This window comes from Squalius cephalus (assembly GCF_949319135.1).
Source record: "Squalius cephalus genome assembly, chromosome: 7".
NCBI classification, from domain to species: Eukaryota; Metazoa; Chordata; class Actinopteri; order Cypriniformes; family Leuciscidae; genus Squalius; species Squalius cephalus.
The window spans coordinates 14650153-14664481 of record NC_137128.1 but is presented as its reverse complement, the minus strand read 5'-3'; positions in this window follow the sequence as shown (position 1 = coordinate 14664481).

Sequence of the window (14329 nt, the reverse complement as noted above, 5' to 3'; positions counted from 1 at the left end):
CCTTTAGATGGCAACACAGAGCCCATACAGTCGCCCAGCACCAATCCACTGCAAATGCGTTAGTACAAGAAAAACATGCAGAGCAGTTGCATTTTCAGCTGTTGGGAAAAAAATAAAAATAGAATCGCTTAAGGTGAGATCAAGTAGCGCCTTAAGCGATGGGAAAACCGTATACATTTCTTCAAATAACAATGAGAGACCCGATTTCGAAGAGGGGGTGACATACTTTTTAAAAAACATAACAATTGGCAACCGGTATGGGCGACAAAATTTATATTTCGGCCGGGGATCCACCAAATTCAGGGCAGCACCACTCCTTATCAGCGAGGAACAGGAAAAGGCTGCCAAGGACGCCCTATATCCTCCATCAGTCCAAGTCACAGGAGAGGAGGAGGACATCTTTTCCCAGGGAGACTTTCTAAGTCTTCAAGGGCAGGTGGAAAAAGTGAGTTATTTAAATGCCATTACTGAATATCTTCTGCATTCCTCTGATGCTTACATGAATATGAAAATAAAGTATAAGGTTTATTTACTCACCCTCATGAAGTTGAAAACATAAAAGCAAATGACATATTAACATATTTTTAAAGGCATCACAGCAAAGTTGGAGATTCCATTAATGTGACAACATTAATCAAGATAACTGAGAATCTTTACAAAAAGGTTTAATTTTTCCATTGGCTAGAAATAATAATAAAAAAATACAACTGAACCATAAAAATAATACTCACACAACCATCTAGACCAGTGGTTCCCAAACCTGTCCTGAAGGCACCCCAACACAGCACGTTTTTCTTTGTCTCCCTAATCAAACACACCTGATTCAACTCATCAGCTCATTATCAAATGGGTTAATGAGCTGATGAGTTGAATCAGGTGTGTTTGATTAGGGAGACAAAGAAAATGTGCAGTGTTGGGGTGCCGGCAGGACAGGTTTGGGAACCACTGATCTAGACAACTCAGCCACAGTCCCAAAGCTGAATGAGGGTAATTTGACCTGAATTACCTACCTCTAACGCAGTGGTTCTCAATTCCAGTCCTCGTGACCCACTGCTCTGCACATTTTGTATGTTTCTCTTATCTGACACACTCAGTTCAGTTCATGGAGTCTCTCCTAATGAGCTGATGATCTGGTTCAGGTGTGTTAAATAAGGGAGACATACAAAATGTGCAGAGCAGTGGGTCACGAGGACTAGAATTGAGAACCACTGCTCTAACACAACAGAACTATTGGGCTATTGTTCTGCAGATACAAGCGCTGAGGATGGCAGAGGTCCAGGGAAGCCCGGTGCGCGTTCTGGATCTGTCACTTAGATGTGGCCAGAAGCTCCTGGACATTTCACTGTGGAGGGAGGAAGCCTTGAGTGAGCTCTACCTCGGAGATGAGGTAGAGCTCACACATCTCAAGGTGTTCGTCTGGGACACTGGAAATGGGAAGATGAATTCTTCGAACTACACCACTGTGAAGGTACACAATACAAAACAATACAAAACACATTAGCTGCTTCTCTAGAACTGGGGATGCACAATATTGGATTTTTGCCAATATCCAACATTTAAAAAACAAAAACAAAAATTGCCAATAGTCAATGCTGTTATACATCTCTCTTTTTATATATATATATATATATATATTATGTAGCGTTTATTGGTAACAATCGTAATTAGGTCATATATGAAATATTAGCTTGAGCAATATTCAAATTTGGGGAAATATTAAAATCATAACTCATAGTCATAATTCATAAATTTCACATATGCTATTACATTACCTGCTAATTATCAAAAATATTTCGTTCTATAACTGGTCTCTCATCAGTCATTCGACCAGCGAATACTTTGATTATACCAGTTAAGAAGGAATATTTATATTATCAAACCTCAGACAAATTCTCTCCTGGCCGTGGATGCAAATTGCTGGGTTTATGAATTAAAATAAAGAGCTAGTAGCCAGATCTTATCGCAATTTCATTGACAATTACATTGGTGGGATTGTAACACAGAGTCAGTCAAAGTATAAAAGATTTATTTAATCAAAAATGACACACAAAGGATTATATGCATATAGGAAGTAATATAGGCTAATCTACGTACGTAAAATTACACAAGACACACGAACGTTTAAACAAACAAATATAAACATGACTTGATCAGAATGAAAATAGGAAGAAAGTGAGGGAGAAAGGATGGTAATTCACAAACAGAACCTTTTAAGAGACAACTGTGAAAGCAGCTTCGAGAGAGATCATTTTATACGTTACTTGCGATTCTGTTCCTTTGTCTGTGGGAAGCTGGGCTTCGGGACCACGTGCGTATCTTGGCTGGACCGTGTCTCATCGATTTGTAGGCTTGCGTTTCGCGTGAAGTTCTTAAAAACTCACTGAATGTAACATTACCGAGGTACGGAAGTCTCTTCCCGGTGTGGGAAGGGCGAGAAAACTTGGTTACCAGACGAGAATGGATTTTTACATTCGCTTTGTTTGGATGAAGGCCCTGTGCCTTCTCTCGCTCCGCTGCACGTGGAGCAGGGAGGGGTGAGAGTGCAGAGTTCAGAGTTCGGAGTCACGAGGGTGAGAGCAGAGAGAGCAGAGAGAGAGAGACGTCTGCTTGTGTTGTGGTTTTTAAAGCAGCGCGGGGTAACGCCCTGTTTGATGACGGTACCCAATGAAATCTTTCGGTTCTGAGGCGGGAAAATTCTCTTTGTGTGAAGAAAACGCCTCCTTTCACCATATGTCTCCTGAACAAAATAATTCATATTTCCTCTTAAGATTATACATACTGAACTAAAGATGTTACTTATATAACTTAGGTGGGACTGATCGAATTAAAACAGGACGGTCAGACAGATACCAAGAATTACAGGTAGATTTTGGACACACATAACGTTACGTTCATATGCATCATTACACACAAATAAAGCTTGATTAAACGTACCATAAAATTGTCAGTGTTTCCGTAATGGCAAACGATGACACTTTAAAGAAACATAGGAATACATATCAACATTTAGTGACTTGTTCTGTGTGGGAATGTCTGTTTCAAAGTCCACGAGTGTGTTTTGTGTGTGTGTGTGTGTGTGTGTAACATTTCAAAGAATGTCTTTGAAGCTCACACTGTGGAAAGGGGGAAGTGGGTCGTAAAAGGGATTCAGTTACAGAGTCTGCCAAGTCTGTGGGACTTAGAAAGTGTTTTCACTTTTAATTAGTATATAAATTAAAAGTCCATTTTTACCCATCGAGCCATAGTCGTTACATATCCCCCTTTTTGTTAGATAAAGACCTCGGAAGGACTTTATCGAACAACAAATTCGCGCAATGGTCGATGGCAAGTGGCTGATGACTGAGGACTCAGGTCAAATGAGGTTTAGGTGAGCCCCGGATCGGGACCCCCCTTTTTGCGGTCCCATAGGAGACCACCAGACACGGCTTTGTGAGCTTTGCGGTGGCTGCTCACATTTGGTTGGGTCTGGTACAGGGTGAAAGCCAAGACGGGAGTCAGGGCGTGGTCGGTTGCTGTGGAGGTGCACAGCGCAGCGTCAGCTGCGGTCCAGGTATGGACACAGGTGAGGTGTTCAGGCTGGGCGGTTGCCCATGCTTGGAGGGACTGTGTTGAGTGCGAGTCCTGCCTTGGTGTTCAGGACTCAGGGTTGCTCTCTCCGTGCGATGCCGGATGCCGGACCTGGTGATGTCTGATTGTGGCTGCTTTCTCGCGAACCACCACAGCATCCTGTTAGAGGCAATAGGGAGAGAGAGAGAGAGAGAGAGAAGGAGAAAACAACAAAAAAAATTCCAGCGAGGGACGTCCTTGGTTGGCTTAGGACAGTCTTTTGTTTTCGCTGAGGTTGGGTTGCCGCATGCTTTTTTAATGTCCGGTGTTCAGCACATGGTGTGTTACTGGGCACGCTTGACCCCCCTTTTGTGCGCTGTGATTTTACAAGCTGTGGCGCTGTGATGGCAACATGTGCACAATGCGATTTGAAAGTCCGGTGAACGCAGCATGTGCGTGGACTCAGAGAGCAATCGGAGTTGCTGGCGGTCAGTGTTCAGATGTCGTGCGAGGGTGGCAGGTGGGATAAGCGGTGGCATAGGACAAGTTTGTTCTTCAGAGGCCCGCATGACCTTGTTTGTACACAGCGGAGGCCGCGTTAGTGGCTCTGAGGCGTGCAGTGTGTTGTCAAAGTTCGTTTGTGCTGTGTAATCACTGCAATCTTGAAGGTGTTAGGATGGTCGTTGTGTGACCATGTAAAGTGTTCGAACCACCCCCTTTTTCGATCAGTTTCCTTAGGAAAGTTGGCGTCTGAGCTGGTGATGTGATCGAAGGGTGGCTCAGGCTGATGTCGGTGCCGTCACTTTGTGAAGTGCTAGTTAGCATTGTAGCCTGTGTGTGGAAACAATGTTCTTGGTGTTGTTTCAGGTTTTATGCTTGGGCATAAAATGTCAGGCCTGTTCTATTGGTCCGTCCTGTGAAGGAGCTCTTTCAGCAAACTCAGGATGTCAGTTGTATCAGAAGTGGCTGCGCTGTCTTCATCTGTGGAGTAAGAAGAGTCAGGCTCACCAGTGTTCAGGAGAGAGTGGTTCCATGGCTGGTTGTCAGGGCTTGGAGTTCTGGACGGCTTGTGATTCTGGTCCCAGAATCTTTCAGAGTGCTCGCTTTGGTGCTCTGGACTAGCACTGTCACCGTAGTACTGCCCTCCGCTGGCCTGGAACGGTTCTGACTCTCTGTAGTTAAGACTGTGACAGAGGGGTTGTTCAGAACCCTGTCAATGTCTGAAAGGTACGTGTGTACATTGTGGTCTTCAGCAAACATAGGGATGTTTCTGGCCATTTTGCCAAAGCTTGTGGGGTGAGAGAGCTGTTTGCTGGGGGCCCAATCCATCTGGGGGGATTCTGACCCATTACAGCTCTACTCTCTTCAGCTTGTGATGTGTTGACAGACATGGGGTGGTGCAGTGGGCTTGCGCCCGCCTTTTCAGCTTTGTGTGTGTGGCTGAAAGGCACAGACTCGCTGGAAGGGGATAACAGTGTGAGGTGTGTTTCCCCTTCCCGGTCACCTTTAAGTCTGTCAGAATGTGCAAGTTCTTTGTGAGCAATGTCAAGTTCATACCTGAGATCATGACTTAGCTGAGTAAGCTGATGGAGTTCAGCTCGGGCCATTCGTAAATGGGTTTTACAGGCCTTGATTTCAGAGTCTTTGTCTCTGAGTTCAATATGTGCTCTCTCTATGAGAGCTTCAGCCAGTTGGAGTCTTTCGTCGAGGTCCTTCCGGGCCGCTGTGGCTTGAAGCCGTAGTGTGGCTGTCTTTTGCTGCAGGTCGGCGTTGCTCCTTTCGCTGTCCCGGGCCCTGGTGACGAGTTTGAGTGCGAGGTTTCCGAAGATTTTGGACATACAGCCGTGGCTGTATGTCTGGGCTGGATCATGGGACTCGAACTGGTCCAGGTCTGTGTCCCGTTGCTCTTGGCTCAAGGTCGTCTTAGCGGACTGCAGGACAGGGTGAGCTCGACATCTCGGCTTACTGTTGGCGAGAGAGCACAGCACACACAAAAAGGAAAACAAAATGCAAGTTTGTTTTTAGGTTAATGCGCTAGACTCATACGGGCCGCTGCCGTTATGAGAATTTGGGCTAACTGATGCTGACAGTTAGCGGAGCCAATTGCGTGGGTACGTTTTAGACCCACAATATAATTTTTGGCAGGCGGTAGCCTGGTGATGCCAACTTTGATCGTCACTCTATTATTCAGCTTTCCTGGGGGTCTCTCTATAAGGTTCTGTCTCTAAGTGAAATGAGGGAACAAATCACACAGAAAAGAGAGAGATAAAGGTGAGAGCAGGGAAAAAGGTAAACACAACACAAGGAAGTGAATTGATCTGCAAATGAAATGTTGTAAACAATAACACGGGGAGCGTTATTTAAAATAGAGGCCTAAGCCTCTTAAACACTGCTAGAGTTCCTGATAGGTCCAGCAGGCGTGAGTTATCGGGACAGGATCTCGGAAGAGGGGGTGTCTAAGAGAGAAGAGTAGGCCAAACACCTAAAATATGACCAGGGGAATATCTAGTATTCTGTGGTTTATAATAAGTGGATGGGTTTTATCAACTTTAGTTTACCTGAAATGACTGTCGAATCACCGCAGTGCACTGAGAGGGTGCTGCCAATATATACACAATCAGGGATGAACGTTAGGCTTAATGTGAATTAAGGCTTTTTGGGTTCAACACCTTGAGTAAATATGCATGCAGGAGTCAAAGGCGAAAGGTTTTACTAAACTTATGATAAAAACGAGAGGGAATTATGATAACTGGTGGTAATTATCAGAATGAACCCTCCCCCTTTTGGAGATTGGAGAAAGAAGAAAAGATTATCTGTGAGATAAAATTTTGAATAACAACACAGGCTTGTGATGCAGGAAAGGACTAGGCCTCTGACGTGGGTTTGGACCACAGGGGGGCGTAACTCCTTTCCACCTGGTTGAGCAGACACAATTTAAATTAAAATTCAAACTAGTTTAAATTAAAATTCAAATAAACATGCAAGAGATCCAAAGATAACAGAGGGAAGAAAATTAGAATGATAGCAGTGAAGTATCCATACTAATTATCAAAATAATTGAATTGAAAATCGGAATGATTTTTTTTTTTCAATCCTTACAATAACCTTTAAGTTATTAGAAGTGGTTACGGTTAACCACAATGTTGAGACACTTCAATGCAGACTTGAGGGGAGAAATGATAATCCGACCCAGGAGGACCACAAGGTGGCGTGCTTCCCCCCCCCCTGGGTGGGCTCTCAATGGACTGAGTGAATTAAAGTTTAAGCTCTAATTTGATTTTCTTTTTCAAATTAAACTCAAAATGTGACAGTCAAAAACAGAAGAGAGAATTTATCTAACTCTCAAATAACATCCGCATAAACTCGGGGTTTTGAATGCATGTCCCATTTGAGAGCTTAGAAAAATTCAGTCTAGAAATGAAAGCAGTTTTAGAGGAAACGCAGGTCTTATCTGAAAGCGTCCACGAGATGGCGTTGTTGCGCTCGTGCAGGCTGACAGTAAGAGGAAGTGCTTGTTCAGATGACGTCAGCGTGGGGGCGTATACTTTGAGAACTGCCACACACCTAAAGGCTGCCCTCTAGTGTTGGTCAGTGTAGTGATTCAGCAACTGAGGCTTGCAGACTTTCTATGTCTTTTAAGAATCACAAATAAATTCTGGCTCGTTTTGCGCGCGTTTCACAAATGTGAATTACAGGAATTTTAACGTCTGTCTTCGATTACACATTTTACAGGAAACGGTTCAAATACACACAGGGATTATCATTTGTAGTGTTTACAAATAGGAATTATCGTTTACTTTTTATGCAGGTATTTTTCATCTGCTAGTAATTACAGTCTCACATCACACAAAATTTCACTAATGTGAATTTACATGCGTGGCTTCACACTGGGTAGCTAATCCAGCGTTTCACCAGGAGAGAATCGTTGCTAACGATTTAAGAAGGGGGCCCCTAGCGACTGAAATGGGGAAACTCGCCCAGATCAGATTTATGCCTCGCACGGAAAGAGGGGAGCATCGTCCTAATTCGGCGGTACTTAAATACTGATCAGATTTATACGTACTAATTAAGAGTTTTCTTTGTCTTAACAGTCGTTTAATTTTAATACTGCAGTTTATACAATTTAACAGTGACTAAATGTTTGCCATTTGTGGACACTGTTAATTTGTAAGCTGAGCTGGCTTTGTGCCTCGGTCAGCTGGGTGAGTTCGCTTTACGACTTTTCTCACAGTTCAACAACATGCATGCACAATTTTTAATCAACAAATCAATAAACTTATGACTGAAACTGAATTTTTCCACCAAGTAAAGTTTGAAATGCCCGCATTCTCCACCATAACTGTAGCGTTTATTGGTAACAATCGTAATTAGGTCATATATGAAATATTAGCTCGAGCAATATTCAAATTTGGGGAAATATTAAAATCATAACTCATAGTCATAATTCATAAATTTCACATATGCTATTACATTACCTGCTAATTATCAAAAATATTTCGTTCTATAACTGGTCTCTCATCAGTCATTCGACCAGCGAATACTTTGATTATACCAGTTAAGAAGGAATATTTATATTATCAAACCTCAGACAAATTCTCTCCTGGCCGTGGATGCAAATTGCTGGGTTTATGAATTAAAATAAAGAGCTAGTAGCCAGATCTTATCGCAATTTCATTGACAATTACATTGGTGGGATTGTAACACAGAGTCAGTCAAAGTATAAAAGATTTATTTAATCAAAAATGACACACAAAGGATTATATGCATATAGGAAGTAATATAGGCTAATCTACGTACGTAAAATTACACAAGACACACGAACGTTTAAACAAACAAACATAAACATGACTTGATCAGAATGAAAATAGGAAGAAAGTGAGGGAGAAAGGATGGTAATTCACAAACAGAACCTTTTAAGAGACAACTGTGAAAGCAGCTTCGAGAGAGATCATTTTATACGTTACTTGCGATTCTGTTCCTTTGTCTGTGGGAAGCTGGGCTTCGGGACCACGTGCGTATCTTGGCTGGACCGTGTCTCATCGATTTGTAGGCTTGCGTTTCGCGTGAAGTTCTTAAAAACTCACTGAATGTAACATTACCGAGGTACGGAAGTCTCTTCCCGGTGTGGGAAGGGCGAGAAAACTTGGTTACCAGACGAGAATGGATTTTTACATTCGCTTTGTTTGGATGAAGGCCCTGTGCCTTCTCTCGCTCCGCTGCACGTGGAGCAGGGAGGGGTGAGAGTGCAGAGTTCAGAGTTCGGAGTCACGAGAGAGAGAGCAGAGAGAGAGAGACGTCTGCTTGTGTTGTGGTTTTTAAAGCAGCGCGGGGTAACGCCCTGTTTGATGACGGTACCCAATGAAATCTTTCGGTTCTGAGGCGGGAAAATTCTCTTTGTGTGAAGAAAACGCCTCCTTTCACCATATGTCTCCTGAACGAAATAATTCATATTTCCTCTTAAGATTATACATACTGAACTAAAGATGTTACTTATATAACTTAGGTGGGACTGATCGAATTAAAACAGGACGGTCAGACAGATACCAAGAATTACAGGTAGATTTTGGACACACATAACGTTACGTTCATATGCATCATTACACACAAATAAAGCTTGATTAAACGTACCATAAAATTGTCAGTGTTTCCGTAATGGCAAACGATGACACTTTAAAGAAACATAGGAATACATATCAACATTTAGTGACTTGTTCTGTGTGGGAATGTCTGTTTCAAAGTCCACGAGTGTGTTTTGTGTGTGTGTGTGTGTGTGTGTAACATTTCAAAGAATGTCTTTGAAGCTCACACTGTGGAAAGGGGGAAGTGGGTCGTAAAAGGGATTCAGTTACAGAGTCTGCCAAGTCTGTGGGACTTAGAAAGTGTTTTCACTTTTAATTAGTATATAAATTAAAAGTCCATTTTTACCCATCGAGCCATAGTCGTTACAATTAATTTACAAGTGTTATGTTTCAGAGTCAGACCATTAAGTCAAATCAGACTTGTGACTTTATGACATCAATTACAGCTTAATTCTTAAACATGCATACTGTAACTTAATGTTACTTATAGTCTAACAAGAACAGCACCCCTAAATAAAGCACTAGGACCCAGGGGAAGCTCTTGCTGGATCACACACCTGTTAAGCACCCAATAAAAAAATTGATCAACCTATTCCTATAATTGTAGCATTAACCAATATCACTGATGTATAGCATTTAATTCATACATTCATTGTGCTTTTAAGGAGATCTAAACCTGAATGTAAATTGTATTTTTGTTAACATCCAGACCGTTGAGAGGAAGGAGGAGACCGCTGAGGTGCAGGTGATAGGGGTCTCAGAGGAAGATGGCAGCATCACTCTCCTCTGTGAGGACTTCACAGAGTTCGTTGTCCCGGCGGACCTCTACCATGGCAGTGTGGAGGATCTCATTGACAAGCTGCCGGTGCACCTAAAAATAAATCACGTCAAAAAACGTGTAATATCAGTTAATTTCATGGATGAAGAGTAAAAATCAATTTAATCAGTGTTAGTTAGTTTAGTTTATTAATTTTTTTTGTTCAACTTATTAGTTAAATCAGTTTTTATTAAATAGTAGTTCAGTTAGTTTTCATTTAGTTGTAGTAGTTCAGTAGTATGTTAATAAGTTAGTTTAGTAATAATAAGTTAGTTTAGTGTTTATTTGAAAGTGTTTTTGTTTTTATCGTTTTTGTTTCATTTTTAACTTTTGTAAATGTTTGTTTTGTCATGTTTTAAATTTTATAAACTATTTTGTGTTCAAAAAGTTGTTTGTGTGATATTTTTTTAAACATATGCTTTTAAAAATTACCTCAATAATTAGTCATGTCCAGCTGTGGAGCACATGCTAGCTTTAGCACTAACATCCTCAGCCTTTCACAAAAGAGGAAACAAAAGCCCTTGTTTATGTTCTTTATATTTTCCATAATCAACATTCATATAATATATATGTATTTTATTTTTCTCTTACCCTCAGGATAGAAACAAAACATTAACACTGTTAACGTACTGTAATGTCCTTCGCTGTGACTAATTTTCCAGATACAGTGAGTGAAGAGTTGTCGTCACGGTATAGAGCCCCTCCCCTCGATCCGCCATGTTGGCAGGATTCCAGCGGCAAAACATCATTGTTTACGTGTGTTAACTCGGTAGTAGAGGAGGTTTTCGCAATTCCGCACTGTTTTACCATGCCTGGAAGTAAAAACTGCTCCAGTGTTTGTCACAAGAAGCCAAGCGCCGACATTAGGCATTTCTCAATAGAAAGTACGCAAAGTTCGGACTTCAATGCCAAGTCCAGCTCAGACTCCCGAGGGCGCGCGTCACTCAGCTCGCTCTGCTACTCCGGTTATCTCTGCATGTACATTTTAGGCAACAATAAAACGAAATATGTTATGAAACACTACACTTCCTCTTTTCGTTTTCATTTAAAGAAATCTTAAACATACCACAAATGTGGTTCAGGCAACGCATATTATTATATTCACTACATGTAACGTTAGCATATTTATAACAAAACATTTTTTTTTAATTGTTACATTTAAATTGTTCTTTTCGTTTAAATTTTTTAATTTTAAACTTAATATGGTTCAGGCAATATATTATGTGCATTTGTACTCTGAACATCACTGTAATAAAATATTTAAAAAAATACAAAACTAAACCCTGTCTCTTTTTGTTAAATTTCAGTTTTATCAATAATAGCCATTATAAAAGTAGCCTATAAGTAAAAAGTACAAGAAGCTATACAATAAGAAATAAAGCAAACAATTCAGTCAAACATACAAAGTCAGCGCTCTAGTCTAACGTTACAACAATGGTATAGTTAAATAGCCTAAATATAAAGTTACGAAATTTCACTTAGCCCTCAGTTTGGCCAGGGAACAAGATTCACAAGACCAAAGATCGCCCGTTAGGTCAACACAAGACGAATTATATCTCATGTTATATCTTCTCCAAATACCGCTGTTTTGCGCTTGGTGTGAGCTTGTTCCTGTAAGGTCCCTTTTCTTTCGCCTTATCTTTTTGCATTGCTTTACTTTCTTCCTTTTCTTTTTCGTATTCGTATATCAGTCTCTGTCCCGCCAAAATAATAATAGCCTAATAAATGCGCAAAAATTAAAGAGCTCTGGAATGTTTAGTCGCGCTTCTGTGAAGTTCTGAAGGCGTTGCCCCTGACAACCGATAGCGTTTCCTACCATCATGGCCGACCGGCTCAGACCCCGCCCAAATCAACCCAAGTCGGCAAGTGACTCCTCACCTCCTCACTCATACACAAATATAAAACTTAACACAATAACTGAGATTATATATACGTTCATGCATTCAAAAGCACAATGTCGTTTGTCAATTTCTGGTTAAAATCGACATTTCTTAAAAGATCGATAATGACTGAATTTTAATCTGGTGTTACATTACTGAACGAATCAATCAGCTTTTTGAATCAATTGTTTGATGATTGAATCAATGACTCGCTGCTTAGTTAATGAATAAATAAGCTGTTTGAATGAATCTGTTGAATCTCAATGACTCACTCAATAAAAGTGACTTGCTGCCACCTAGTGGCAGTTTTATTTTCACATTTAAAGTATAGTTTAAATTATTTAAAAACTGAATTTTTCGACGTTATGTTTAAAACAAAGCATTATTAATGAATTATTAATAGCTATCAATTAGGTCATTATTACCATCTAACTGAAAAAACATCATTATTGCCGATTATTGCTCTGGATATTGTAATAATGAATAAAGTCGATTAAAACAATATTAAACGTTTTTTTTTTTTGTGAGAGGGAAATTTCATTCTTGTATGACAAGAACAAGACCAGACATTGATATTTTAGTAGCATGACAAAACAAAATAATTATTCATTCATTTCTTACTTGCATATTACTTTTCCATGAACGAATTGACGGTATCCAGTCGGAGTGTGTCTGACTGACTGACTGGTTGAGGTGCAGCACTTGTGGCAAAAACGCGGCAAAAACTCCCGCGAATCCTTATCTTCATTGATAACTAATCTAAACTCATCTGATTGGGCATTGCATCATTAGATCAACAGAGTCGTGTGTGATTGGTTGTAATGCTCAACGCTGGGAAAAAAGTATAATAAAAAGTAATCTTGCGTGACCATCTATAACGGTTACTGCAATGGCGCAACACATTTAATTTATTTTTACATTTCACTTAAAGAGTGACAATCGTAATAGATTAATAGATTGACTGTGTGGGGGGAATGTTTTACCCCCTTGTAGAATATGCATTTTATCTATCTATCTATCTATCTATCTATCTATCTATCTATCTATCTATCTATCTATCTATCTATCTATCTATCTATCTATCTACTCTTAAACTCATAAATTAATAAACTCTGAACTCTTAAACTCATTTAAACTTATAAACTCTAAACTCAAAAACTTGTACTCTTATAAACTCATAAATATAAACTCTAAATTCATAAACTCTGAGTAAACATCAAACTACTTAGCAACCACCCAGAACACCCTAGCAACTGCTTTACTAATTTAAACTTCAAACTATTTAAACTTTAAACTACTTTAAACTTTTTCAAACTTTATGGTCCAAACTTTCTCAAGCCAACTTAAAGTTTGTCTCGACGAACTTTTTAATCTAGTTCCTTACTTGTATCGTTAAAATATTATAACATTGTTATTGTAATAAAAAACGCATTATATTTGAGTTGTTATTTTTGAACTTTAAGAATAATACAAGTTGACAGGGCTCTATGTTTACAGAATTAGGCCTAAGTGAGAGATTTTTTTTCTTGAGAAAAATTAACATGGATCTACTTTGCCTAATATTTATCCACATTAATTTATACTGAATCAAGATCGAAATCAAATCACAAGAATTTAATTTAAATTTTGAAATTTGTGTCAGGCAATAATAAGAAAACTGTAGCCTACCAGTCATTGTACCATGTAAACATTCTAAGGTGTTGTCAATAATTTAATAAAATTCTGTTTAGTTACCAAATGTTTTGACAATCACAATAACTTAATTCTGATGCAGGTTTTTATTTATTTTATAAGTAGTTTATTAAAACAGATATAGGCTAAATACGTTTTTCTTGATTTATAAGCATATCTATATGTGTTTAATAATTGTATTTTCATACTTTATTAATGATCAATTTATAATGTCTAAATTATTACATTACACACCAGTTATTTAGGAGTTGTCAGTGGTTCATAAGATCAGTTAGAAAGTGTAAGTAAATGATTAATTAACTATTTAAAGGTGCATCATATAGTAACAGTTACTCAGTGTGTTAATAAATGCTTTAATAAACTATTTAAAGGTACAAAATACATATTATTTAGACATTTGTGTTAATAAATGCTTTATTAACATAAGATATTTAAAGGCTCAGTTATTTTCTGAACAGTAAAAGGAAACAAACACAACACGAGTTATACAGAACATGCTTATTACTCTGTGTTGTGTTTGTTTCCTTTTACTCTACAGTGGTTCTCAATCCTGGTCCTATGCTCTGCACATTTTATATGTCTCCTTTATCTGAGAATATCTGTTGAAAAACGGGGACATTTCCCTTCGTTTGTGCCCCTGTTTACATGCAAACGGAGAATTTGCCTCTGAAAACGATTCTTTCTAAAAACTCGGGCCAGAGTGGAGATTTTGGAAAACTTAGTTTGCACGTTTGCATGTAAACTGAGAAAAACTGAGTTTTAGGCAGCCCGTCACAGTATGCGACAGAACTTGCACCTGCGTCAAAAGTGCAACC